Source organism: Etheostoma cragini, chromosome 6, assembly GCF_013103735.1.
Source record: "Etheostoma cragini isolate CJK2018 chromosome 6, CSU_Ecrag_1.0, whole genome shotgun sequence".
NCBI lineage: Eukaryota > Metazoa > Chordata > Actinopteri > Perciformes > Percidae > Etheostoma > Etheostoma cragini.
The window spans coordinates 8,035,278-8,060,826 of record NC_048412.1 but is presented as its reverse complement, the minus strand read 5'-3'; the positions used below and the strand labels follow the sequence as shown (position 1 = coordinate 8,060,826).

Below are 25,549 nucleotides of genomic sequence, written 5' to 3'. Positions count from 1 at the left end.
CCGTGGACACTTGCATACCTCTCAAAAGACCCTACTGCACCGGGGCGTAGCACCTTATCTGGAGCCTCTACACAGACCTTCTCTGTGGGCCCCTCCCTGCATCCGCACCTATTCATTCCTCCCAAAAGAGGCCCTGTATAACTGGTCCCCTTTCCACCCAGTCTTACACTCTTGCTACTGTATCTACTGCATACTGCCACTTGCTAAACCAAATTCAAGTAGTAATCAGTCTACGGGAATGAATGAATGAATTAATGTGTAAGTGGCTGGCTGTATTCTGAACTACATTGATCTAAAATATGTGCATGAGCAACAGATGGCAGTTTTCTGACACTTCTTTGACACTACAATTTTTAAGTAAGTGATAAGGTATGAGTTATGATTCGTCCCATGTGACAGGGGTCTTCAATGTTAATTAAGCCAAGGACCCTATAACTGGAAGAGAGTAGGATCAGGGAACCCCTACTACACACAGTGCAGTGTATGAAATTAAGTTGCATATTAATTTGGGCCTACAATAACGTGTGGACGGCCTAAAGCCTTTATACATACCTGTTGAGTGCATGGAATACACTATGAAAATAATAATTGTTGGCATAATCACGTTTCAATGTTAGACATACACTGTGAATTCTTAGTATTAACTGGATCTGAGGATGGTTACCTTAGTGACTAGCTAAAGCTTTTTTTTTCCAGAAATAGGCTGCGGTATTAATAATATGTTGGATTTATGTTAAGACATCATAGTTTTTTTTTTTTTAATTGAACAATAATTTGGTGGCCCTCAATTTGGAGGACCCCCTTACAGGTCCCGGACCCCTTGTTGAAGATCTCTGCCATGTGAATTGGAGGATGTGTAACTTCCCAAAAGCTTCAGACAAGATCTTGCCTAAAAAGAGATTGTTGCATTCATCCCTGCACGGGGGAGGGATACGGCCACCAGGTGAATATCCTCATAGTTGTAGTAGTGGTAAGAGATGAGTTCACAGTAGACTGCGCTGCTCTGTTATACGCATGTGAACGTGATGGTCCTCGCTCCACTGTGCATGTTAAAGCAATGAATCTTACCTACTCTACCTCGATTAGGTGGAAAGCGCCTTGTGTCATACTTGTTTAGCTTGTTTGTTGACAGAAACTTCAAAATCAGCTGAGGTTGTGTGATGGCATTGTTTAATTCTGGCAGGAGCACACATGGACTAACTTCTAAAGTGGTGCTTAAATCGAGCCTTAGTATTCAGGTCTGTATTTGGATGCACCAACCACAGTTTATCTCTGTAATATGTACCATTTGTCCCAGAAAGCCTTTTGACCAACATGTTTTCTTGACAGGGATTTATTTATTTTCAGAACACTCAGCTGTCATGTGCACATGTGCCTTTACAATATTTTGAAAAGGCATTGCTTGACCACCTTGACTTGAGTGCTAAGCCTGATGACAATTGGTGCTTCTCACTTCCCTTAAATTTCATCCCCGGCTCCCTCCACTTGCTTCCCTTCCTCCGTTTTCCTGGATCCCCTTGTTTTATCCACAATCTGGTCCCAAGTTATGTCAATGCTAGCAACCCGGGTTCTAAAAAAAAAAAACTTGGCATTTTGCACTTGATCATCTCGTTGTGAGTTACCAGCAGGTACAACTACGGTACATATGCTGATTTCTTGGCAGAAGTTGTACATTGGCTGCTAAAAATGAATACAGTGAAAAGTGGCTAACCCCTAGTTTTGATGTAGGCAGGCCAGTCCACAACTGAATGACCATGACACAAAAGTCGTCCTTGGTTTTAGGATTTGATTTAGAAATGTAATGAACTTCTGTAGGGTTTCTCAGATTGCACTGAAGCCCATAGGTGGAAGTTATGTTGAAGCTAATGCTCTAAAAGCCTAAAAGTGATCATACATTTTTTTAAATCCACCCTAAGACAGAGTGGGAGCCAATTAAGTGAATGTAAAGCCGTTGTTCTCGCCTGTTGGATCTGGTTATGAGTCTGGCTGCGGAATTTTGAATCAGCTGCCGTTTAATGCGGTTTTGTTCTGTGAGGCATGAGAAGAGTGCATTGCAGTCATCTAACCGGGGATGAAATGCATGTATGAATCACTGTTTGTAAGTTGATGACAACCTGATTTTTGTATTTTTTCATAATTGAAAGAAATATGACTGGAAAACACAATTATTGTTATTTGCTGGTAGAAGTTGAGGTGGTTATCAAAGGATGGAAGTCAGTCTTTTGAAAAAGTGAAGGTGATTGCCATTTCCTTGGCCACAACAGTATATATCCATCTGGGAGTTAAGCTTTACTCTAGGAATTAATTCCAAAATCTTACAACACTGATTAGTTAATGCCCTTGATAGGCTGCACCGACATTGAGTCATCCCCCAGCGGTATCTCAGCACAGTTCACCCTATTGTTTGTATGAATAAAAGCCAGAAGTGTAATTTGAGATAGTTTTTTTCACAGGCTTCAGACATGGAATAAATATTGTGACTGATGTTGACTGAGAGTACATGAGGTTTTGTGAGGACTAACTGAAAGTGGGCATTTATAATGAACACTGTACAGTTATAATTAAGTACCCTTGAGTACCCATCACTTAGTCACTGCAGGGCATTTCTGAGTACTGGAACAAACACAAAAAAGCAACAGCATTGTAACGTATAGTGAACAGTTTGCAGCCAGTGGAGTGTCTTTGTGTTGGCTGATTTTCACATTCACAGTACAACCAAGAGAGAGTAAATAATACACCCCCTTTAAAATTAAATGTGATGCAATGGAGCAATTGTAAATTTTTACAAAAGTAACGCAATTACAGTAATGTATTCCTTTTTGCTGTAACGCAGTAATATAACGCATTACTAATTAAATTGTGGTAATGTTATGCCCGTTACAGTCTCAATAACATGAGTTACACGGCATTTAATGCAACATTTAGTGGTGTTTTTATAATTTTTTTAACACCAAAACATTTCTTCACAGGAAAAAAAAAAGCCATCAGTATTTTTTCCTATTGCTGTATCCGATGGTTGAGATGACTGCAGAGACACATGTATTTGTGAGACGGATAGTATTTTCAGGAATTAAAAGCGTTTCGTGAGTTGTCCCGTCACTGTTTCCGTGGTCAGAGCCGGAACCAGAGACGGTACAGACAACGTCTGTGTCCCAACAGGGGACGGCACGCCAACATGGACAGCAGTGTGTCGGAGCTGTAAATGGGGATGTATACTTAATTCTTTCAATAGAAGGACAATAATTAAAATCTCAACAAACGGAATGTCTTCAGAGTAAAGGAATGTTGTGTATGTGGGATTTGAGAGCAGTCATGGGAAAGGTGTTGGCTGAGACTCTTGACCAAACCGTGGCGTGATACCTTGGAACAGGTGGTGCATCTACTTGGCTAGGCAGCTTGTTCGGCGTGGCGGTTGAAAATAAACATGGACTGATCCAGAAACTTATTACCAGTACCTGTCCATTCTTGGACTGCTTGTTGCAACAATGTCCAATTGGACATAACTTGACTGTAATTGGGTTTTTTCCATTCTCTTCATGGTGCTGAGCTTTTTCCACTTCCAGGTGTTACCAGGGCTCAGCAGAGATGTTAGAGCTGCGCTGCACACTGCGGACAGTCATTCAGCAAACGATCCGACATATATATCACTTGACTGTGTGTCAGGACGATTACTGGATAAAGATCACAATATGACACTTTTCCTTTTCTGTGCTGGCTCAGTGAACAGTGGAAAGCTCCTGCAGCTCAGCAGGCCCCTGTCTAGGATATTGATCTCAAAGATCTTAGACCTAAGACCTCTCAAGCCTGTTAGGGGGAAAAATCATTTAGCCTTTTTTCATTTCCAGAAAATCACACTCATTTTCATTTTGGGTAGCACCAGGGCTGGACTTTTGAGACCTTGGCCAGCACACCGCAATCGGCTGGACACCACCTGTCCTCGCACTCCCTTTCAACACATGTAAGCAGGGTCTAAAATTAGCACCATTTACCAGACAAATGCTGGTGAAATATGCAAGTAGCTGGTAGATGTGCTTAACTCACCAGCCAAAAATAACATTTTAACATTTACTTGTATTTGGCTGATGGACAAAAAGTGCCTTTTGAACCCTGCATTCCAGCCCCTAAAACTGCTACTTGGTAATGGTAAGTAAAATAGCATGATAACGTACTCACTGATTCAAAAATGCTGCCTGGCTCATGGTGGCAAGATGGCTAAGGGTTGAGGGTGTAGCATACCGTCTAGTATTTTAAACAAGTGACAAGTCTAGTTAAGCTAATACTGTGTTTTGTACACAGTATGTGTTGTGTTATTGTGGAACGTTAATAAATCAGACAGCTATGTACTATATTTTCAAGTGCCTTAGCTTGCTAATACAGAGCATCGCTTTGCCAGACCTTCCTCCAAACATGTTAAATGGGGGTCTGGCTACCCCACATAGTATTTGGGGATGGGAGGAATACATGCTCTGGTTTATTAGAATTTCCTTAAACCAATCACCCATCCATCCATCCATCTTCGACCGCTTATCCGGTATCGGGTCGCGGGGGCAGCAGCTCCAGCAGGGGACCCCAAACTTCCCTTTCCCGAGCCACATCGACCAGCTCCGACTGGGGGATCCCGAGGCGTTCCCAGGCCAGGTTGGAGATATAATCTCGCCACCTAGTCCTGGGTCTTCCCCGAGGCCTCCTCCCAGCGGGACGTGCCTGGAACACCTCCCTAGGGAGCCGCCCAGGAGGCATCCTTACCAGATGCCCGAACCACCTCAACTGGCTCCTTTCGACGCGAAGGAGCAGCGGCTCTACTCCGAGCTCCTCTCGGATGACTGAGCTTCTCACCCTATCTCTAAGGGAGACGCCAGCCACCCTCCTGAGGAAACCCATTCCGGCCGCTTGTACCCTAAACCAATCACAATCACAGAAAAACGCAGTGTTGCCGCTGCAAAATAGGCTTGAGAAGAACTTGTTTTGGTTGAACACGTGTAGATTTAAAAGTTGTTTTAGTTGTGCAACGGAAAACTCCGATTGGACAGATAGTCTAGCTAGCTGTCTGGATTTCCCCTGCAGAGATCTGAGAAAAGTCATAGTCCTCAACACAAAGCAAGCCCAAGGCGATGGACATCAGGCCTAAATTAGGAAAATCCGGCGCATTTTCCGGCGGCAACGGATCATTCTCGGAAGTCAACAAATACTGTGAAAACACAATACAATGCTTTTGGATTTCTGTACTCTGTCTGTTGCAATCAGTCCAAAGCCCACATGTTCTAACTCAAGACGTTAGTCTTTAAAAATGGATCACAAATGTGTACCTTGATTATAAAAAAAACAACCAAAAATGCTTAGTAATTTCTCAAAACAGTTGGGCACTGTAGTTTTAAGGCAGCATTATATAAACAAGAGTAAATAATGCATTTGTTGGCACTATTTTCAGCTGCGGATTAAAATACATGCGGTGCCATTATGAGTGTTTACAGTGCCAGCACAGTGTATATGGGATCATTTTGAAATAAACTAATGTGTCCATGTTAAGGGTTGTAATTATGTGAGACAACATTAAGCTCTATAGCAGAGAGGATCAATTGTTGTTGCCATGGGATTTATGGACATTTAGAAAAATAGAGCTTACCACCTGCACAGTTTTGATCATTTGTTAAAATAAGACGAGTGTAAGTATTCCGATGAATAGATTTGTATGGGAGTTATAGTTATGAGTTTGCTCTGGGGACGTGCTACCTATATCAACCCCACATTATGATTCTGTTTGGGTAATACAGGAACCAAATGTTGCACACCGTACAGAGGTGTAATATTTTTCTTTTCTTTCAAAGTCCTTTTTCTTGGCTGTGCTAAAGGCGGAGCAGGCACTCTGACCCTTAATCTTCTTTTATTCTTTTCTAGAATGGCCAGGAGCAAATCAATAGTGCAAACAAAATAATTTGTATATACGTAGTTATTAGGTCATAAGCTACAGTATGTCACACTTCATTTCAGCAACAGCTGAGACCTCCAGTTGGGCTGGCTCTCCCCCAGCGCTGTCCCCACAGGGACATTATGAGAATCATAAATAATACGTGCTAATGAGATATGAATTGATTACGTGGGGAAAAGCTTGACGCTCTCAATCCATCACGCTAAATGATGTTTAACAATAGATTACCAGCCAATAATTCCTCCAATATGAGATTAAATAAAATAGCAGGGCAGTTTTCCCCAGACTACCGCCTCCTCCCTCTCCTCCCATTTTCCAGCGGGTGGAAATAAATCTGCTCAATTACTGTACCATCAATCCGTTTTTCACCGCTAAGGACATTATTATTTCATTTAGAGCTTGTTCATGCATCATAGATTATTTCATTTTGCTCAGTCAATACGGAGAAGTGCAGTATTTTATGTCATCCACTGGGGCTTATGGTGAAGTGGGGTTTTAATGGAGTATACATGGCTCAAGAAGAGGGGGCTTGCTGTAAATGGGAGAAACGTGGTTATCACCTGGGTGCAGTTAGAAAACCCCAGAAGTATACACGTATCCACCTGTATTATACTTATTCTCATAGTTTTCTGGGAGATATATACATTTGCTCCATGCTATCCTCAGGCACCTGACAGACATTGAGAGAATGGTTCTTCTTCAAACCTGTGATCAATTGAAACCACATTAGCTGTGCCTATAAGATGATTTGGAACATCACTTCAATCCCAAAGAACAATGAAAATTGGATAACACACATGCTCACTGGGCTCTAACTTAGCTGCAAATCATGTTAAGGTTTTCAGTGAAGCCAAAGTTGTGATTGGTTATTTCTTCTTTAACTGCATCAAGTTGTACCTCTGAGGGTTTACTTGTGATGATCTGTGATAATGTGTGTTCTTATCGCTTTTCTATGGCTCAAAGAAACACAGGCCTGGAAACAAACAAACGCAGAGAGCGGGAGTAATTGGAATGAAATTCCAAATACAAGGTTTTGATCGTTGGTTGATCTCATGTCAGAGTTTGCATAATGTTGCATTTCCACTTAGTAGGTTGGCAGTTGACTTATTTTTGAGCATTCAGAATGCAGAGAGAGAGATTTCAAAGAAGTAAGAATGGCATCAGCTACATCTTTATATCAGGAGTGCAAAGCCAAGAATGGTTCGCTGATCCGGCCACTCTTCTCTTTGGTGACATGTCTCTGTAACTGCTCCTTTCCCATCAAGCAACAGACGATTAAACTGCTGTGTTCCTCTGAAATTGGCTTTTAGACGTTCTGCATTATAAAGTATCTCCTAATGAGTTTAATCAAAAACTTTAGTTCTAATTACCGATCTTAATTCGTTCAGACAGCAATGTCGGTCAATTGGTGTGTCCACCAATGTTTTCCAGACTGAAATATCTCAACACCTACAGTATTACATGGCTTGCTATGGCATTTTGTAAAGACACGTATGGTCTCCAGATGTTGAATCTTACTAACCAGCAGGTTGACATTTTCGGCTTTGTCTTGACAACTATTTTATGGATTGCTTTAAAAATTGGTGCAGACATTGGAGATCCCCTAAAGATGAATTATCATGACTTTGGTAACCCTTTTCTTCCATGCCACCATGACGTTTACATTGGTAGTTTTTATTAAAATGTCTCAACAACAATTGGATGGATTGTCAGGACATTTGGTACGGACAATCATGTTCCTCTCATTTGGTACAGGATCCCTCAGGATCCATCCATCCAAACACTCATTATCAGTAACTGCCTATCCTATTCAGGGTTGCGGGGCCAACTGACATTGGGTGAAGACGGGGTACACCATAGTATCACAAGTCTGATAATAAGCCATTGACTGATGCACTGCAAACCCCAAATTATCTAGACATTACCTAGTGGAGCTGTACGTGAGAATGCACATTTCTGAATCCGTTCGATCAGACATCAAATGGCCCACCTAATTCTTCAGACATTGTTCAGAGTTCACATGGAAAAAGGAATACAAAGAAACAACCCATTTACACCTATGGCAATTTAGAGTAAACAATTAAACTAACCTGCATGCCATTGGACCCTAGACTGTGGGAGGAAGCTAGAGAAATCCCATGTTAACTCAGCAAAAACATGCCAACTACACGCAGAAGGGACAGAAATCTCTGGCAGTGAGGTGACAGTGCTCACCACTGCACCGCCATGCCACCCTTCCCTCCAAATAAACTGTAATAACTTTGGTGATCCCTTTACATTTCATCCAGTGCAATTGTCGGGGATTTAAAAAAAAGAATTGCACAGTACTTTGATTTAGGCCTCTTGTGAACAACATACTGTACATGCAAAACATCGGCATGTTAGCGTGGTCACTGTGAGCATGATGATGTGCTGATGTTAGCATTTGAGGCGGATAGTTGTTCAGTCATCAACAGCAGCAGTTACACAGTGTTTTAGATTGTGAAAGGCAATGGGTCGTACATTTGATGCAAAAGCAAGATATGTTGCATGCTTCAGTGGATACACGTCTTATAATCTATCCAGGGTGATCTGTAGAATATAACCCACTATTCCCACAACAGTTTATCTCAAGCGTCAACTCTCCTTTGATTCTTACATCTTTTATCTGTAAGTGCTAACCATCATGCCTGAGTCCCTTTATACCATGGCTTTGTATCATCCCTCCTCATCCCTTTCTATCCTGTCTTCCCAATGCCCATTCAATCCACTTCTCCCTCTGTCTCTTTGCTCCCTGCGTGGCCTCCTGTGGGTGAGGAGTTGAGTGGGCTTGTCTAGGGGCTGAAGTCGGGGCTGGATTGGGAAGAAGTGGCTGTCACAGTGTCTGATTAATGACCCGTCGGTGGTGTGTCCAGCCACATTAGGGCTCCATGTATCTACCAGCGTCCACACGGGGTGAGGGGCTTTGTTCTGGGAGGAAATGGTGTCAGCTGCCCACAGCCGTTTGCCTATAAAAAGAAAAAGATTTACTGTCATCAAAGGGCAGATTCAAGCCCACAATGGCGACATTGATTTTTTATCTAAACCAAAAAATTCACATTTTGGGAAAAGCCATTGCAGGACTAGAGAGAGATATGATCAGTGTATTTGGAAAGGATAATATGGAATCTTCTCCCAAAATGAACTTTGAAAGAGGTAAATTGTAAATATTGATTTCTGAAATGAAGTGTCAATCTTGGTTGGGCCAAGATTATTCCTATCATCTGGCTGAAGCCCACAGCAAACGATGAATTCAAAACTGCTGACAAAGTGGAGTGTATAGGATTTCTGTTAAGAGCAGTCGGCAGCGCTTTACCGCTTGGCCGGCCTGAGCCCCTGCCGGTAATGGCTGTTCAATTTTATCAGATAACGGAGGAGATCTCATCAGAGGCGAAAAATGAAATGAACTGTGACTCCGAATCAGGATCCCTGCTCTTATCCCAGCAAAAATCATCCGCGCGCGGCCCAGGGCTTTCCATTATTTCAGGTCACTTCATTACGGCCCTGCACACAGGACCCAATTGCTACAAACAAAGCAGGCCCTTCCTGTCTCACCCAGGGGTCGAATGTGAGGGGCAGTTTGATAGGCTCTTGACGTGTCCAGGGTTATCCCATTACCACTTAAGAGGGTTTCTGAAAGGCAGCAAATCTCGTCTACTTGTTTGTTATCCTTTCTCAGCCTTTTGTATCATTAGACATTTTATTGCTCACCTTATTTCTCATGGTGGAAAAATAAGTCATCTTTCCAGTTGAGGTAGAAAATTGATTTTTTTTGGGGACATATATTGTAGATGATGGAGATGATGTGAAATGGGCAAAAAAATTGCTATAGCATTACAAACTGTAAAGATAATGTTATACCATCAGATGTACTTTAACAGCCATGTTGCATAATGCTAACATGAATAGAAATTCCTTTCTTCCCCTAACCCTAACCCCAACCCTACAGCCCCAATCCTAATAAGAATGACTTCAGATTAGATTCCAAAAACAAGGAAAAATAAGCTTTGTGTGATTATCACTGGCTGCTTTCTGAAGTGTGTGTGCATATATATGTGCATGTGTGTATTTTTTTTAAACTTGCAATAATGAATGAAGTAAGCTGTTATCGCTATTTGTACCTTTGTGAGTAATTGCAGTTTTTGTTCCAGCCTCCATAGGCCCGGCATTGATCTCCAGGAGGAGGGTGGTCGATACACACGGGGGCAGGGGCACTTGATAGCTACATGGGAGAAAAATGACGTCGGTCCAAGCGGGGAGGTTTGTAATAGAGCGATAAGACGAGCTAAAGGTAGGGAAAAGAAGACTGAGAGTTCTCTGCGTTCCTTCACTTCCTTGATAACATTCTTCATTTTGAAAAGGGACTGTTACTGCTACTTTATTGGGTTTTGGATAAGCATTTGGCTTTAAATAGGCCCAGTAAAAGAAATCAATGCCAAAAAATTAGTTCACCTGTAATTGTAAATTAATAATTCAGTGATGTAATGACACATTTAAACATTTCCTTTGTAATCAGACTTTTAGAAAGTTTCTTAGGGTCTCTTGGTGTCTTTTTTCAAACACAGCTAAGAGCAAGCGTTCAGCTGATTGAGACTTGTCTGATCTGCTATGAACTTCTGACCACTGGATCTGTATACATTGACCCATGCAAGCCTGAGTTACATCGTCCTAGTGCTTGCAGCTTTTTTACGCCACTGATACATACCATCTTTTCTCAGTGTCACTCTCTAGTCACACAGATGTCAAATGCAGTGCTGGGGGGGGGGGGACAATGCAAATTGTAAAAATTAATCTGAAATGGCAAGGAAGCCACTTCAGGTTAATTACGAGGTTACTCAAGACATGAAATTGTGACATGTGTCATGTTCAAACTCTTCTCAGGAAACACAGTGGATTAGGGTTGATTCTACCCAAAATTCTGTGCCTTCACATCACAACGCTGTCGGGCAAGAACAGCGTACCTCCATATTTCATTGTTTTAATTCATTTTAAGGAATCAATGCTGTTGGTCGCCCTTTACATCTGCCACCATATTTTCATTTTCTGTAATGCAACTGTTTGTGACACGCAACCTTCTCTTCAGACAGCGATGATAAATAGGACTTTTAAAGCAGAACTACCTTGCCTGTTAAAAAGTACTTTTGATATTACAGTATTGCTCAATACAAATGACACATTCTCTTATAGTGCATGTTTTTTTATATGTAAAGTAGTTAACCCTCATGTTGTCCTCGGGTCAAATTTGACCTGTTCTCAGTTAATTTTATTAATTTTTTTTCACAACAAATGGGCCGTGGAAATAAGCGCTGAAAATTTCAACATTAAAAATATCAAAAAAACACCAACAATATCAAAAAAGAGCACCCACAACATTGAAAAAGTGACTAAAACGTTTTTTCTTTAAATGGAAGACAACATAAGAGTTAACATAATCGTCATTCATCATCTAAGTGTTATGCTTAGTTTTAACTGTTGCACAATACTTTGTAATCACATCAAAAGTGCTGCAGATTGGATTGTTAGATGTTTATTTATGTTTCTGGCATTTCTTTTCTGTTTTTTCCTAGTGTGAAGGAGCTGAAAATGAATTACAAGATTTATGGATGAAATAGAACTGTTTTGCAAAGATTTGTGAAAGTACTGCAGTTTTGAATATGACAATTATTTGTTATTTTGGTTTATGTTGCTGGGTAACCCTTGCTCATTTTTTTAGTAACAGCTGCACATTTAAACACCATAAACTGAAGAAATTAGCACGTCTCAGTCACTGATGCTTTATAACAAAGAAACAATATCTATTACACTGGAACATAAGTCATTAAGTCAGATCAGGTGGTGGTCTGCTCAACTGAAGTTTCTGAAATGAGATAGATTGTTGTACTGTCCATGTGGTCCACAGTTGTCCCACCTAACGAACAATGTCCAAAGAGATTCCTCTACTTGAGAGACACATGCCATGTGGAAGTCCCTGAAGAGGTCAGCTTTCACTTCCTAAAATTGGCCTGTGTTGAAAATCCTCAGGTGTGCTATCGCCTTGGATGCTCCAGTGTGACTGCGCGGAGGACATTTACAACAAAAAGAAGTTAGCCTCATTCCCTTTTCTTATCTCATCCTCTCAGAGTAACACCAAAGTTGACATTAATAGAAACTAAAAAAGGAAAAAAAAGTCTTGAAACTAAGTTGAAGCCTTTGGTTACGTTTCAAAGCACAGGGCAATTTAAGAGCCTGAAATGTGGAATTAGAGAGGATTTGATGCGTTTCAAATTGAACGGAGGGGGACACCGTCAGTGGCGTTTGCACCTTCAGCCATTATTTAAGTAATGTCTTGTGGCACGTTTGAGGCATTGGAGACAAGGGCATAGAAATGAGGGATTTATGGAGACGCCGCTGTGGTTTTATCTCTCTTCTTCAGTCTGAGTGCATGCTCCGCTGAGTAAGAAAACAAGCAGACATACAAGTAGATTCAGATCATACAGAGTATGTGTTTGAGCTATCTGGATATTCACTTTAAACATCTAAATCAAGCTGTTCTCAACGGACCTCATCCACTCCTTATCAAAACACAGGCAGTGCCAGATAACTTGATTTGCTTAAGGAATGGAGGAGATATTAACAGCGCTCGACTACGGCAGTGGCCCCTTCTGTTGTCCGTATTAAACCTATCCAGCACTTCATTATACCTTCCCTCTCTGGAGAGTCTCAGCGTGCGTACAGTCTCTCTTTATCTCCTCTTTTTCCCCCGCGTCTTGCTTCCTCCTTCCCTCTCTCTCTCTCTCTCTCTCTCTCTCTCTCTCTCTCTCTCTCTCTCTCTCTCTCTCTCTCTCTCTCTCTCTCTCTCTCTCTCTCTCTCTCTCTCTCTCTCTCTCTCTCTCTCTCTACCTCTTGATACAAGCATCCTGGTAGCAGACAAGAGCATCATCAACATGCACGGCGCGCCGGTGTCATGCAGATAGCCTCTGTGTTGGTAATGGAGGGAACAGCGATCGATAGCGAGCAGGAGATGGCTGCAGCTGAGGAGATTCTGTTTGGCTAGGCCTAATCCTGATGAGTAATGTTGCTGTCATAATAGCAGGGATAATTTAATGCTGACACTTAACTGTGTGATGAATGGGCCTGTCGCTGACACTGGGGGCCGAGTCAAGCGGCCCGGCAGTCGCAAGTTTTGAAATATTAATTTCATTCCAAATTCAGAGGCTATGTGGTGGAACGGGCATTAGGAAAGTCTGAAATGATCAGCCAAACCAATCGAGGATGAAGAAGGACTCAGTTGTTGTTTTCTTTGCATCTTGTATATTTCAGTGAATGGAATGAGATCAGCACAAACTCGAAAGCCAGAAACCAGACTATTTTTTGGAAATGGTTTCGGAGGTACTCACACTTTATGAGGGATAGTTACAAGAAATGTATTTCAAAGTGAGATATAAGGCATTCTCACGGTCCCAGATACAATCAACTTCAACTGATTTGCAATGGGAAAGAATGTCTTGGTACTGTAAGTGATGTAATATTATTTAAATTTTTCAACATCTACATGTATGCCTTCCCAAGGTAAGTCTTAGCCAACACCGTCTACATCTTTCTTTTTTAATGTCAAAATAAACAACTTTCATCAGGTCTTCCTTTAAACATTACGTCCTACAATTAAAGGTGAATCTGTCAGCTGTTCTTGATTACTTTCTGCTTTCTTTTTATCCTTATGGCAACAGGAAACTACCCTGTAATGCAAGATGGCTGTTTAATATGCATTATTAAACATCCAGTGTGAGGCCCTTTCTATCGTTTCTCCATTAAAATGCACAGGAACAGCTTGACAATGCAGAGGAATACTGCTTAATGGCACCCAGGCCTGTAGCACTGTGGTCCTAATGTTAAGATACACTTGCATCTGGGTAAGTTTAAATGGGAGCGCCTAGAAGGGAGAAAAAGGACGCTTATTATAAACCCCAGGCCCCAACTATGGCCACTTTACAATCCACATGAATTGTTTTTGGAGTTTCCCATGTTTAACTCACCATAGGCAATATCGACACATCTACAGGTTTGCTGTTCAGGCTGCACACTGGAAGTGGAAGCCGGAGACAGATAGCATCTATTCACCTAGTAACAAGTGCAAATCTGGGGAGTGCACACTTTCATTCCGAAATTGCCAGTGGTTCCTATCTTAATCAGGGTAATTGTGGCTATGTTTACCCCTGGTCAGTAGCACAGGAAATGGCACAGCAAGTGATGAGGAACTCATCTGTTTACTACAGCTGGGCTCGTTCACAACATCACAAAATCACAAAACGGTGTGCAACGGTTTACTACGGTTTTGTGTTGAACAGCATGTTTCCTCATAACGGTGTGAAACGGTGTGTGACAGCTTTGAGACATGTTTTCTCTCGTTTGGTGGGTGTGTCTCTTGTGATATCAGAGACGTGCATATAAAACTTGTAAGTCATGGTAATGGTAATGAAAAAGGCAGAGCGCATGCACACACAAAAGTGTGTTCAACGCACCCGTTTCAGATTTAACAAGAAAAATCTGCGTTGCTATGTTTTGTTGGGGCTGAACATGGCCCTGATCTCTCTGCATGTTGTAGCAACGTCCTTCAAAGCTGGCTGCATGGATATCACGCAAATGTTCACAAATGCACAAATTCTTCATTAAAGTCCACATACAATTACTAAACAGCCTTGATGCCACACGAATTTAGCCCCGCCCAAAACCTTTGAGGTTGGGAAGTTTGGTCTAGACTTGATTCATTGTGGAGCAACTATGCTTTAACCAGAGCTGTTTGGACTAATCAAATTGTCAGGGCTTTATACGACAATGGATAGATGATCAACAGTAGCGTTGTCCACCACGTCACCAAAGAGCGCTTGGGTTGAATTGGTTTACAACAAAGATGGCTGCCGCTGAAGAACTGAAACGTGTAGAATCCATTGCGTCTGTTGCTGAAGATACCGACAAAGGAGAAGGAGAGACTCACCATCAAGACGTTTGTCAATCGGAGAGATGTTTTTGCTGTGTTTTCCTACAGGATTCGGCAAAACTTCAACATACGTCACATGCTCCATTGCTCTGTTAATTGCAAGTCTATCCAATAGACTGCAGAGGCATTTTCTCTCCTGGTTTGGTCGAAACATGCCCCACAATCACAGCCCAATGGAGCAGAATCAGACTCATGTTCTGACTACAATCTGACCATGACAACGTCCGGCTGATTGTAATACATACAGGATCTTAAAGTGACATTTTAAACAGGCACTCAGAACGCTGTTTCCACTGTTACTTGGCTTATAGCAATTTCTTCTTCTTTTAAAGAACTTTTATATGGTTTTTCTCCAAAAATATTATGCGCCAGAAGCATTTTGCCTCCCAGAACCTTAATTACTGTACCACATCAATGAATTGAATTGATGGAGAAAAGTTTCTGATGAACACCAACTACACCATTTAAGAGACAGTTTGGGAAGTCTTATGACTTCCTTTAGGGAAAATAGTAAAAGATGAGTCAGGCAGCTGGAGACAACGAGTGCTGCAGAGGTTTGTCTTTTTTTCTTCTTCTTCATATAAACGCCTTTTTTATTATTTGGGAATGAATATCTCCAGGGAATCTAAATGCCACATACTGACAAAGTACCCTATTCGCTTGCAATAATAATGATTGACGAACAGATAGCAAATTTTAGTTTTGCCTCGGTACATTGTCATTATAAACAGATGAGGAGCTTTTGTAATGCTCTAGGAATATTTTTTTGCGGTTTTGTGCTGTATCTTAACAGTTAATTGCAGGCATAATTTTGACAAAAGAAAATGTGATAATAAAAACATGAAATCATTTTATGAAAAAGTACCCAAGAAAGTGCTATGCCACAAGGTGATTTGAAATAGCTGTTATGATATTACACTCATCTTCTGTTTTATTTTTTCTTGTGTTGTCCATCGGGTGCCCGGGGTCGTGTCAATTCCTGTCGTTTCGACTACCGTGGCCCTGGCCCTTTGGGTCCCTAGGACCCGGGCCAGTATTTGATGGTATTTCTGTACTACCGTGGCCCTGGCCCTTCGGGTACCTGGGACCCGGGCCAGTATTTGATGGTATTTCTGTACTACCGTGGCCCTGGCCCTTCGGGTCCCTGGGACCATGGCCATATTTTGATTGTATTTTCTGCTATGGTGGCTTTGACCTTCTGGTCTCTGAGACCCTTGCCAGTATTCAATCGTATTTCTCTACAACCATGGCCTCGGCCTTCGGGTCTCTTAGACCCTGGCCAGTATTCAATCCTATTTCTCTACCACCGCGGCCTCGGCCTTTGGGTCTCTGAGACCCTGGCCAGAATTTGATCGTGTTTTACTACTACCTCGGCCTCGGCCTTCGAGTCTCTGGGACTTGGGCCAGAATTTGATTATATTTCTACTACTAGAACTACTACCGCAACATCGGCCTTTGGGTCTTAAATGTCCAATTAATCGCATATTTGAAATCTTTTTCAGGCTGTTAATTGGGGCCATATTTTAACTCTGTTTCTGCTACTCTAAAACAAATCCTCCTGTTAAGTCAGACTCGTTTAACCTCAGAGTGAAAGAAGACCTCTTAAGTGTGTCACTCGGGTAACATTGGACCATTCTGATGTAGGATTTTAAAATGAAGGGCTTAAATCTCCAATTAATCATATTTTTGAAATATTTTTCAAGCTGTTAATTAAAGCCATATTTTAAATCTTTTTCAGCCTACTCTAAACAGGAATCCTCTTGTTAATCCAAATTCTTTGAACCTCAGAGACATAGAACACATCTCCAGTGTGTCACTTGAGTAATATTGGACATTTCTGATGTAGGAGTTTTAATTAAGGGCTTCAATGCCCAAATTAAGCTATATTTGAAATATTTTTCAGGCTGTTGATTGAAGCCATATGTTTCTTTTTTTAGGCAACTCTAGAAAGGAATCCTCATGTTAAGCCACATTCATTCCACCTCAGAGGGATAGAACACATATCCAGTGTGTCACTCAGTTGGTATCGGACCATTCTGAAAAAGGATTTTAAAATGAAGGGAGTAAATGTCCAATTGCAACTAGATTTGAAATCTTTTTCAGGCTGTTAATTGAAGCCATATTTTAACTCTTTTTCAAGCTACTCTGAAAATGAATCCTCTTGTTAACGGATGTTTTTACCCTGCATGATTTCTGTCAGACATAGTACAGAAGGATGACATGCCCCATCTCTCCCTACACTAATCCATTTACAGTTGCTTCACGTTGAGATGGTCTTGATACTCAAAACTGTTTGCAGGCCACACTGGGACCTTGTGTACAGGAAGTTAAATTGATTTTGATTCCTAACTCCCTTATCTATGAATGTTTTGGAAGAGAGTAGTTATTTTTTTTATGATTTATTACTTCTAAGCCATAAAGTCTCTTGTTGACACGAAAGCAAAGGACTCACTTACTCCTTATCCGGTGCAGCCTATCTCTGAGGCCACCGCGGCTCGGCCCAGAGCTGCACTTCCTTGCGTGACTCAAAAAGGCATTTTGATTTTGTTGACATAGGTTGTGGAAGGAAATAATGAAAAAGATAAAAACTCCAATTATGATTTTTTTTCTTCTTCTGGAAAAGCACTGCTTCAGTATGACAGATTGTATGATAAATGACACATTTGAACGTCAGTTGTTGAAGATGAGATGATGTCTTGAGCGCCAAATAAGCTAACTTGACCTTTTTTTTCTCTCAAAGATACAATTGTTTGGTCCCCTGATGCAGCGTCTGTTCTTGATGCAGGGAATGATATAAAGTGACGGTGCACAGAAGTACACCTCTAGATATTTTTGTTATCTTTACATTCTAAATGTTACATTATCTCACATTCATCATGCAGTCTGGTTGTTGATGCAAACCGGTCAAAAATAGAGAAAAAAAAGCTTGTGCTCTGCTTTGGATGTGTGTACATTGTTTCTGCTGAGACCTTAAGACAAATGTAGGGAAGCTGTAATGGACTAACGCAGCCATGTGACCTTGGGTGGCTTATTTGCTCCAGTGAGACAGCCTAAATATTTACCTGTCATTGTTGATGATACTCCAGGCTTCAATGCCCTTAATGCTTTTGATGGAGAAGCAGGGCTTTGCCGCAGAGGGGTGATGGAATTGCAAAATTAAGAGCAGTGGATTGGGCTATATCTTTAGGACACCGCAGGCTTAATTCTGTGTCTTATAATACAACTGCCTTAATCTGTAAAAGACTGGAGCAAGATGGAAGAGTCAAAGGGAATTGCAATGGAAAACAATGTGTCAAGGGCCGGAGTTTAACCTTGGAAATGTCTGTGCAGTGGGAGGGTAGTGTGGGAGACTGTAGGTGTGCATGTACCAAACACAACCCAAGCTGCACATGTTCAGAAATGATCTGAGGAAGTAATAAAAACCCTATCACCAGGCAAGAACGTCAATATTGGACGTTTCTGCAAAACCCCAGAATGGGGTTTACGCCCGTTGCAAATGTATTTCAGTTTTTGTGGAAGACTTGCAGTAGGTGCATGTATTTGGTTGTGGGTTTAAGGGTCCTCCATTAAGAAAATCTAGTGCTTTTTTCAATGAAAACAACACATGCAATTTCACATCATTTTGGACCATTGTTATTGCCTTATCTGTTTTTGAAATGTTGGAAAAGCTAGAACCTATAATGTCTAAACAACACTCAAAAAGATGTCCACTGCAGACTTACTACAATCATTACATCTGAGAAAAGTCATAAGTTATTTTCATTTTTTATTTTGTTCAAATTGATTTCACATTCATTCAACTTCAGGTGGTAGTTTGGGGGTTCCATTCAAGCCTTAGAATTGGTAGACAAAATCCTGGTATTTTAAAATCTTACTTTCTACCATATGTGCACTTATAGCAAATGTTGTATGGTTATGGTTAAGGATATATTGTATTTATAGCAAATATGGTATAGGTTTAATTAGGTTTCAGGTGAAAAAAACATTTGGTTTATGGTATAGAAGTGTAGTCCTTCAGATTTTCATTTAATTAAAATCCATTTATATGGTTGGAATTGTTTCAGCAATAGCCATTCAATCCCTCTATATTTGTAGTTTTCACTGTTAGTGTCGAAGTCCTCCAATCCATTTTGAAATCCCATTGCTTCAATCTGCACAAGGGATATTCACAGGAAACAATGCTATTGCTTTACTGTTTAACATTAGATCACATTGATATTAGCCTATACCTAGTTTTCCCAGTGATGTATCAGAGCTGAGTTGCTGCTAATGCTTACCAAATGTTTTCCTGCTGCTTCACATTCAAACTGAAAAGCAGACACAGGACATTTCTTCTTCAAAAAAAATCCCCCAAAAAAAGGTTTTCAGTTTCAGAATTTTTTGATAGAAGATTTTTTCTTTTTTAAATGTTGCAGGTAATGCTGTGAACAAAAAGGAACAGTCAGTAGTCAGTTAGTTGATAAGCTAGTACATAACTAGTGATCGACCAATACAACCTGATTGCACAATATGCCGTGAAGTGAACATGGTCCCTCAGCTCATAATCTGTTGCATTTTCATAGAATCGCAATAGATTCTGTGATGGGGCTACTGAAAAATTCTGTTAAATAAACACGGCCTCTTAAGTTAAAAAAAAGGTTGTGGGTGGGCTCACTGTTCCATGACACGCGGGATGAACGGTACGGATGGGTTTAGGAAAAGAAGAAAGCGACTTTAGGAAACATGACACGCGGGACATGATCCCCTGTCTCCCGGGTGAAAGTCCCATGTTGTTTGACCCATCCACCACCCAAACCTATCGCCTTATGCAGATTTTCGGGCTTTCGTACTACTCGCTGACGTTGTAGCTTTTGATGCTACGTCATCTACTCAATGACTTAACATTGGCATTACTTTCCGTCGTGGCCACACAGAATTTTCACACATTCCGTGCCACCACCACGTAATGTTTACAGTGATCATTTCACAGAATTCTGTGAGACTGAGATTTTAAAGGCCAATACCAATTATTAGTAGATAATGAAATTGATAACCGATTTGGAACTGATATGCATGTACAGTCAAAATGAAAATCTTCAAGCCAAAATTAAGATTTTAGACTGTTACAAACTCCAACACAAAACTTTGTCCAAGCAATTATTTAGACAATTGGAAATAATCAGCATGATACCCACTAAAAGACAGACAGACAGTGCTGTGGGCGGGACATCAAGTCAGACTCAGTGGTGAGTGAAACTGAAGCTGGGGGACAGACAGAGCTGTAGCAGAGCCAAAGTAGTGCACTTTTTTATTGAATTAGCTATCGGTTATCAGGCACATACAACGCTGGCACAGATAATCTGGAAACGGCCAAAAACGTCCCGATAATCAGCCAGGGCCGATAAGTGGTCCATCCCTAAGTCCTACTCCTCAGCAAGACAACCAACTTTACTGTTTCCTGTGTTAAACACTACTAACACTTTAGGCACCATGAAGTAAAATCGAGTTATGAGTTGTAAATGTCTGACTTCCTTATTAGAATCAGAAAAGGGTTATTTGCCAAAGTTATTACACTTACAAGGAATTTGTCTTGGTGGTTACGTGCAAACATAGCAAAAAACATGTTAAACATTAATGTGAAATAAACAATACATACAGAAACAACATTTTGTTGTATTTCTGACCTACTGACTGTAGTCAACTGTGGCATCATACGCCAAATCAACCAGGACTGAAATGGTGTGGCTATGACTTTAAGGTTATGCAGATTGTGTTTGTGAATGAAACGTTAAAGTTATCCTTGATTGCAGATCTTTGACAGGATATTTGTTATTTCGTAGCATTAATGGCTCGCTGCTTCCTGCATTGATGCTTACGTACGTTCACACCGCCACCGACTTGAGCGTCTAAAGTTACTGGAAGTCATTCATTTTCAATGGAAGCCGGCTTTTCTCAGCTGCAAGAAGCGACAAATCTGTCGGCGTCGCGTTTTTTGGTATTTTGAGCGTCAATCATAGAGTTGAAATTGTTCAACTTTATGGTAATGAGCTATGTTAAATGCCAGCAGGTGGCCAACAGGGTAGTCTAATTTGACGACGTTTATGATATTGTTCCATTTACGCGGCTGCTGTCGCGGTTAGGGACAGAATTCAAGTGCAGAAACTGGAGTTTGTGCAAAAATAATCGGTTTATTGAATAATGACAGTCAAAGGCTATTGTGAGACTCTGGGTCTGAAGCAGGCTGGGGCTGGCATTAGTAGTAAGTAATAACAATCACGGAGCACGTTTTTCTCCCATACCGTGATGCAGTGTGGACTAGCCAGACCATCCTGTGCAGCGCTGTGGAGGAAGGTCTGGCAATGAGAGACTACCAACAGGGAAAATCTACAGGGCTCCCCTGGAGTCAGCGGAGAAAAAAAAAAAACCATGTGCACAGATTCATAACAATCCATGCTCAGGAAAGATATTCATAGATTCAAACTTCTGGGATCAATTACTCTAAGGGGAAATTATATTAAATCACAAATTACGCATCTTTCCTGATATAGTAAGGTGAACCCTTGTGTTGTCTCCCTGTCGACCATGAACTCGTTGTCCTTCCGGGTCCAAATTTCCAGCAGTTTTGGCATTTGTTTCTATGCTTTTAACACTTTTTAAAATGTTTTTCTCAAAAGCAATTGTCCATACATGGTCAATAAACCTGATTTATATGACATCATACCTATTTTTATGTTTCAAAAATGTATACTCAGGATTTTGTTTTGAAGCCATTTCAACTTTTCTTTTCTTTTTAAATGCTATGAAATTGAATTAAACAGCCAAACTTCAATGAAAGTCATCATTAAATTTACCAAAGATCATCCATGCATCCATTTTATTTTTGGTTCATTTTGGTTCTTCTGATAAGAAACTTGTGATATAAAAAACTTTGAAAACGAGTCAAATTTTACCCCAAGGACAACACAAGAGCTAAAAACTCTAAAACCTCTAGCTGCCGGCGGTGCTTAGACGTACAGTATATACACTACAACACCCACACAAAACTATATTAATTTAAAGATTAATCATCCATAAAGTTGTGTCTCCAAACTTATGTTTGAACGGTAGGTTGAGTACAACTAGGAGTAGACAAGTAATCATTAAGGTAAGAACATATACGCAATATCTTTACTATTATGCTCACATTTATGAAACCATGAGCAAAGATCATTCATAATCTGTGCACACGGTTTAGTTTTTTTTTCCTCAGCTGACCCCAGGGGGGCCCCGTAAAATGCAATGCTTCTCAGGTCCCTGCAAGCCTCCTCGTCTTCCTGCTCCACACTCAGCAGGTCCTGAAGTCTCCTGCTTTCAGTCTCATATACACGCACCAGAGGGATTGCTGATCCCCATTTCAGATACCGGCCCTCAATCTCTTATCGTTTACAGCTGTCCACCAGTAAACAACGAAACGAAACAAAACAAAAAAATTATAGAAATAGATGAAAGGGGGGGTTAGGGAGAGGGGGGAGGGGGGGGTCAGTCAAAGGGACAAAGTCCTTTTCACTCCCCGCGAGGTTTCAGTCCCTCGACACCATTGTTGGCCTCCTTACGACGATAGCCATCGAAATCATAACTGTTTACACTGCAGTCACTTCCTTATCCTCACACCAGAAGTTTTCAATTTCCAGATTGATTTGTTTTTAGGGTTTTTTATCTTTTTCGACAAAGGAGGAGGGAGAAAGCTCCGACTTTTTTCATTAAACTTTTGATTGCTCCTCAAGCCAAAGCTGCTTCTTCGGGAAAGCAGTGAGACGGAAAGGTGAGGACTAAACTGCCCTTGCACAGCTATTACTACATCATGTTATGCAGAAGGGGCCACCGTGGTCCTCATCCAGATGCACAGCACAACATGGACTATTCAGTGTACCATCTGGCTAATATAATAAGGTAAAGTAATGCATTTTTAACCCTCCCTAATTGGCTAAGTCATTTCATTATTATAAATATTAGGTATCTGTAATGGGGAACACTAATTCCTTTGACTAGACTAAAGATTCCCGCCTTCAAATAAGCATGCTAATCTAATTAGAAAGCTAGCGGAGCCGAACGACTACATTTTCTCATACTTAGCGTTGGAGGGCCGGGGCTTTGAGGAGCAGATGTGCTGTGAAATTAATTTCCTGTGGTGTAACCGGAGCGCTCTTCTCAACGTCTCTGTTATGAAATTTCCATTTCACAGATGATAACCTATTATCACTTTATTCAGGGGAAACATGTTAATGGCCAGGAGGAGGATTGAATTATTCATATTTGCTCATTTCAATTCCGCGGCGCGGCCCTGCTCTTTTCATGCACTGAGAGAGGGCTAATGTAAACATGACCAGAATCCTTGTAAATTGGCTTGTAGAGGAGGCTGTTAGCATAGTGCCTGGGGACTGATGCTAGACGGGGATAACAGCTGATATCTGTAAAGTACAGGCTGTGCATGTGCGTGTGTGGGTGAGTAAAAGAGACAGTGTGTGTGTGTGTGTGTGTGACTGAGCCTGAGTGAATGAATGAGTGAGGGTGTGCACATGTGGAGATGTGTGTCAGCAGTGGAACAGGGATGCTACCAGCTGGTGTTGGAAGCAGTTAGCCACAGTGCTATGTGCGCCACATCGGCTACCCAAGGAATCGGATTCAGATCTGGATATCAACTTCTATCTCACACACATGGCTTGTACTTTTTCCATCTGTACAGCTTCTTAGCAGGAAGCACAACATTGTCCCAAGAGGTCACCTCAGTGCTCTTTAGATCTGTTGTATAATGGTTGATTGAGAGAGAAACATGTTTCCAGTACAGCAGCATCACAGGAAGGCATCTCATTTATTTTCCTTAGATGGTGTTGGTTGGCTCAAAGTGCTCCAGTATGGCAGGACAGGAAGGCGCTCATTCACAAAATAATGAGCCATCCTTTCCTAGTGACGTGCTGTAGCTGCTGTTCATTCACTCAAAGGCTCTGACCCCCCCCCCTCCAAGACATGGGTGTATATACATGGGTTCTATACATGTGTTGTAAAGCACACAGATAAACCCAGTGTGTATTTATCTGTTGATTTATTTCCATTTCCTTGAATTCAAAAGCAAAAACATGTTGTAACGTTCTCTTTAATGATTACTTTGTCGTCTGCTGTGTACCTTTTTCAGGCCTTTTTATGATTTCTTACACAGGTGTTAATGTACAAAGAATGTGTCTTTTCCAACATATAATAAGCAGTGTTTTACACCAAGAGAAGGCACATTTGCAGTGCCAGTATACCTTCAGGGCCAGGATAATTCCCTATTTTTAAGGAAATAAATCTGCAAAAATGTCAAGCAAAATGTTCAATAAATGTTTTTTCGCCTTTAATCTAAACGTACAGCAAAGTGACACACACGGTTTAGTTATATTAAGATGCAGAATCTCTGTTTTGTTGAAAGAAAGAAAAAGAACTCCTGTAATTAAGAAGTTTACAATTCAGCCACTTTGCTGTATGTCAGAGACAGAATGATGGTGTCTGTCTGAAGCAAACACTTGGCAAAGCATTTAGTCTGCTTCTCAGCCCAGACTATTTTATGAGACAAATTAAGGGTAGAAAGAGACATGAGCACTATGTCTCCCAGATCTTCAATTGAGGTCTGTTTTTACTCTTACAGCCAATAATGAGATTATATTTGAGCTGAAATTTGGCCATTCTCTTTAACCATGATAGGAATCGTTATAGATGACTCCCATTCAAATCCATCTTTCCCATAACAATCTGCTTTCAGGCCATTTCCAGTGCCTCTGGTTTACATGATTACCTGTGGCGTCATAAGTATTGATTATTAAATCTATGATGCATGCATGGCTGCGAATAAAAATGCACATCAGCGATTCTCAAATGTTCTTGAGCCTGTATTTTGTGGCTGGAATTTTGAATTGATCTTCATAATGAGTGCAGTATAATAATTAGAAAAGCACATTCATTATATTGTCATTACATAACAAGTGTGTATTAATAAATGCAAATCTCACATATGATTTTTTGATATAAATTCGAGCTATTTGGGTGGACATAGCAGGATGATATATATGCATGAGGCACAAAATACTATTCACATATTCAATGATCACTAGGTGGCAGTACAGTATACTATAATTGCATATATGCATATTGCTCCGTGTAAGGTCTTTACTGTGATGGGAGCCTGTTGATGGCTTGTACCTTCATTGTACTGAACAATTGGGCCTACTTCCATAATTATACACATGAAAATATGATATATAATTACTGCATTACCAAATAAGGGATTGTTTTTTTCACTGTAGGCTATTGCTATTAACTTGCTTTAAAAATGTAATATATAGAGTGTCAATGTCTTGTAAATGTTTCTTTAATTTCTCTATGTATATTTGTGGTCATCCAGTGAAAAACATGTATCTCCAAATTTGGTGATTTTGAATGTTTTTGTTTTTTGTTAAACAGAAGAATTTCCTTTGTGCCTATGTGTAGGGACAATGTTTGTACTTCTTCAATGGAATAACCCAAACTCGTTTCGGAGATACATGGTTTTCACAGGTTGAACATCGTAAGTAACGGATTACTGTTTACGCTTTTGGATGTGGATTTTTGAGTTACGGTGTGTTCTGGTGTACTTTGACAGCAAC

General features: G+C 40.8%; 1 long non-coding RNA gene across 1 annotated transcript; it reads left to right on the top strand.

The window, feature by feature from the left end:
- The first annotated feature begins 468 nt into the window (after positions 1-468).
- LOC117946366 lies at positions 469-20,294 on the top strand. Its single transcript, XR_004657016.1, has 3 exons — positions 469-479; positions 3,584-3,587; positions 20,136-20,294. It is a non-coding gene; the product is annotated as an uncharacterized LOC117946366 (long non-coding RNA).
- Positions 20,295-25,549: the final 5,255 nt, after the last annotated feature.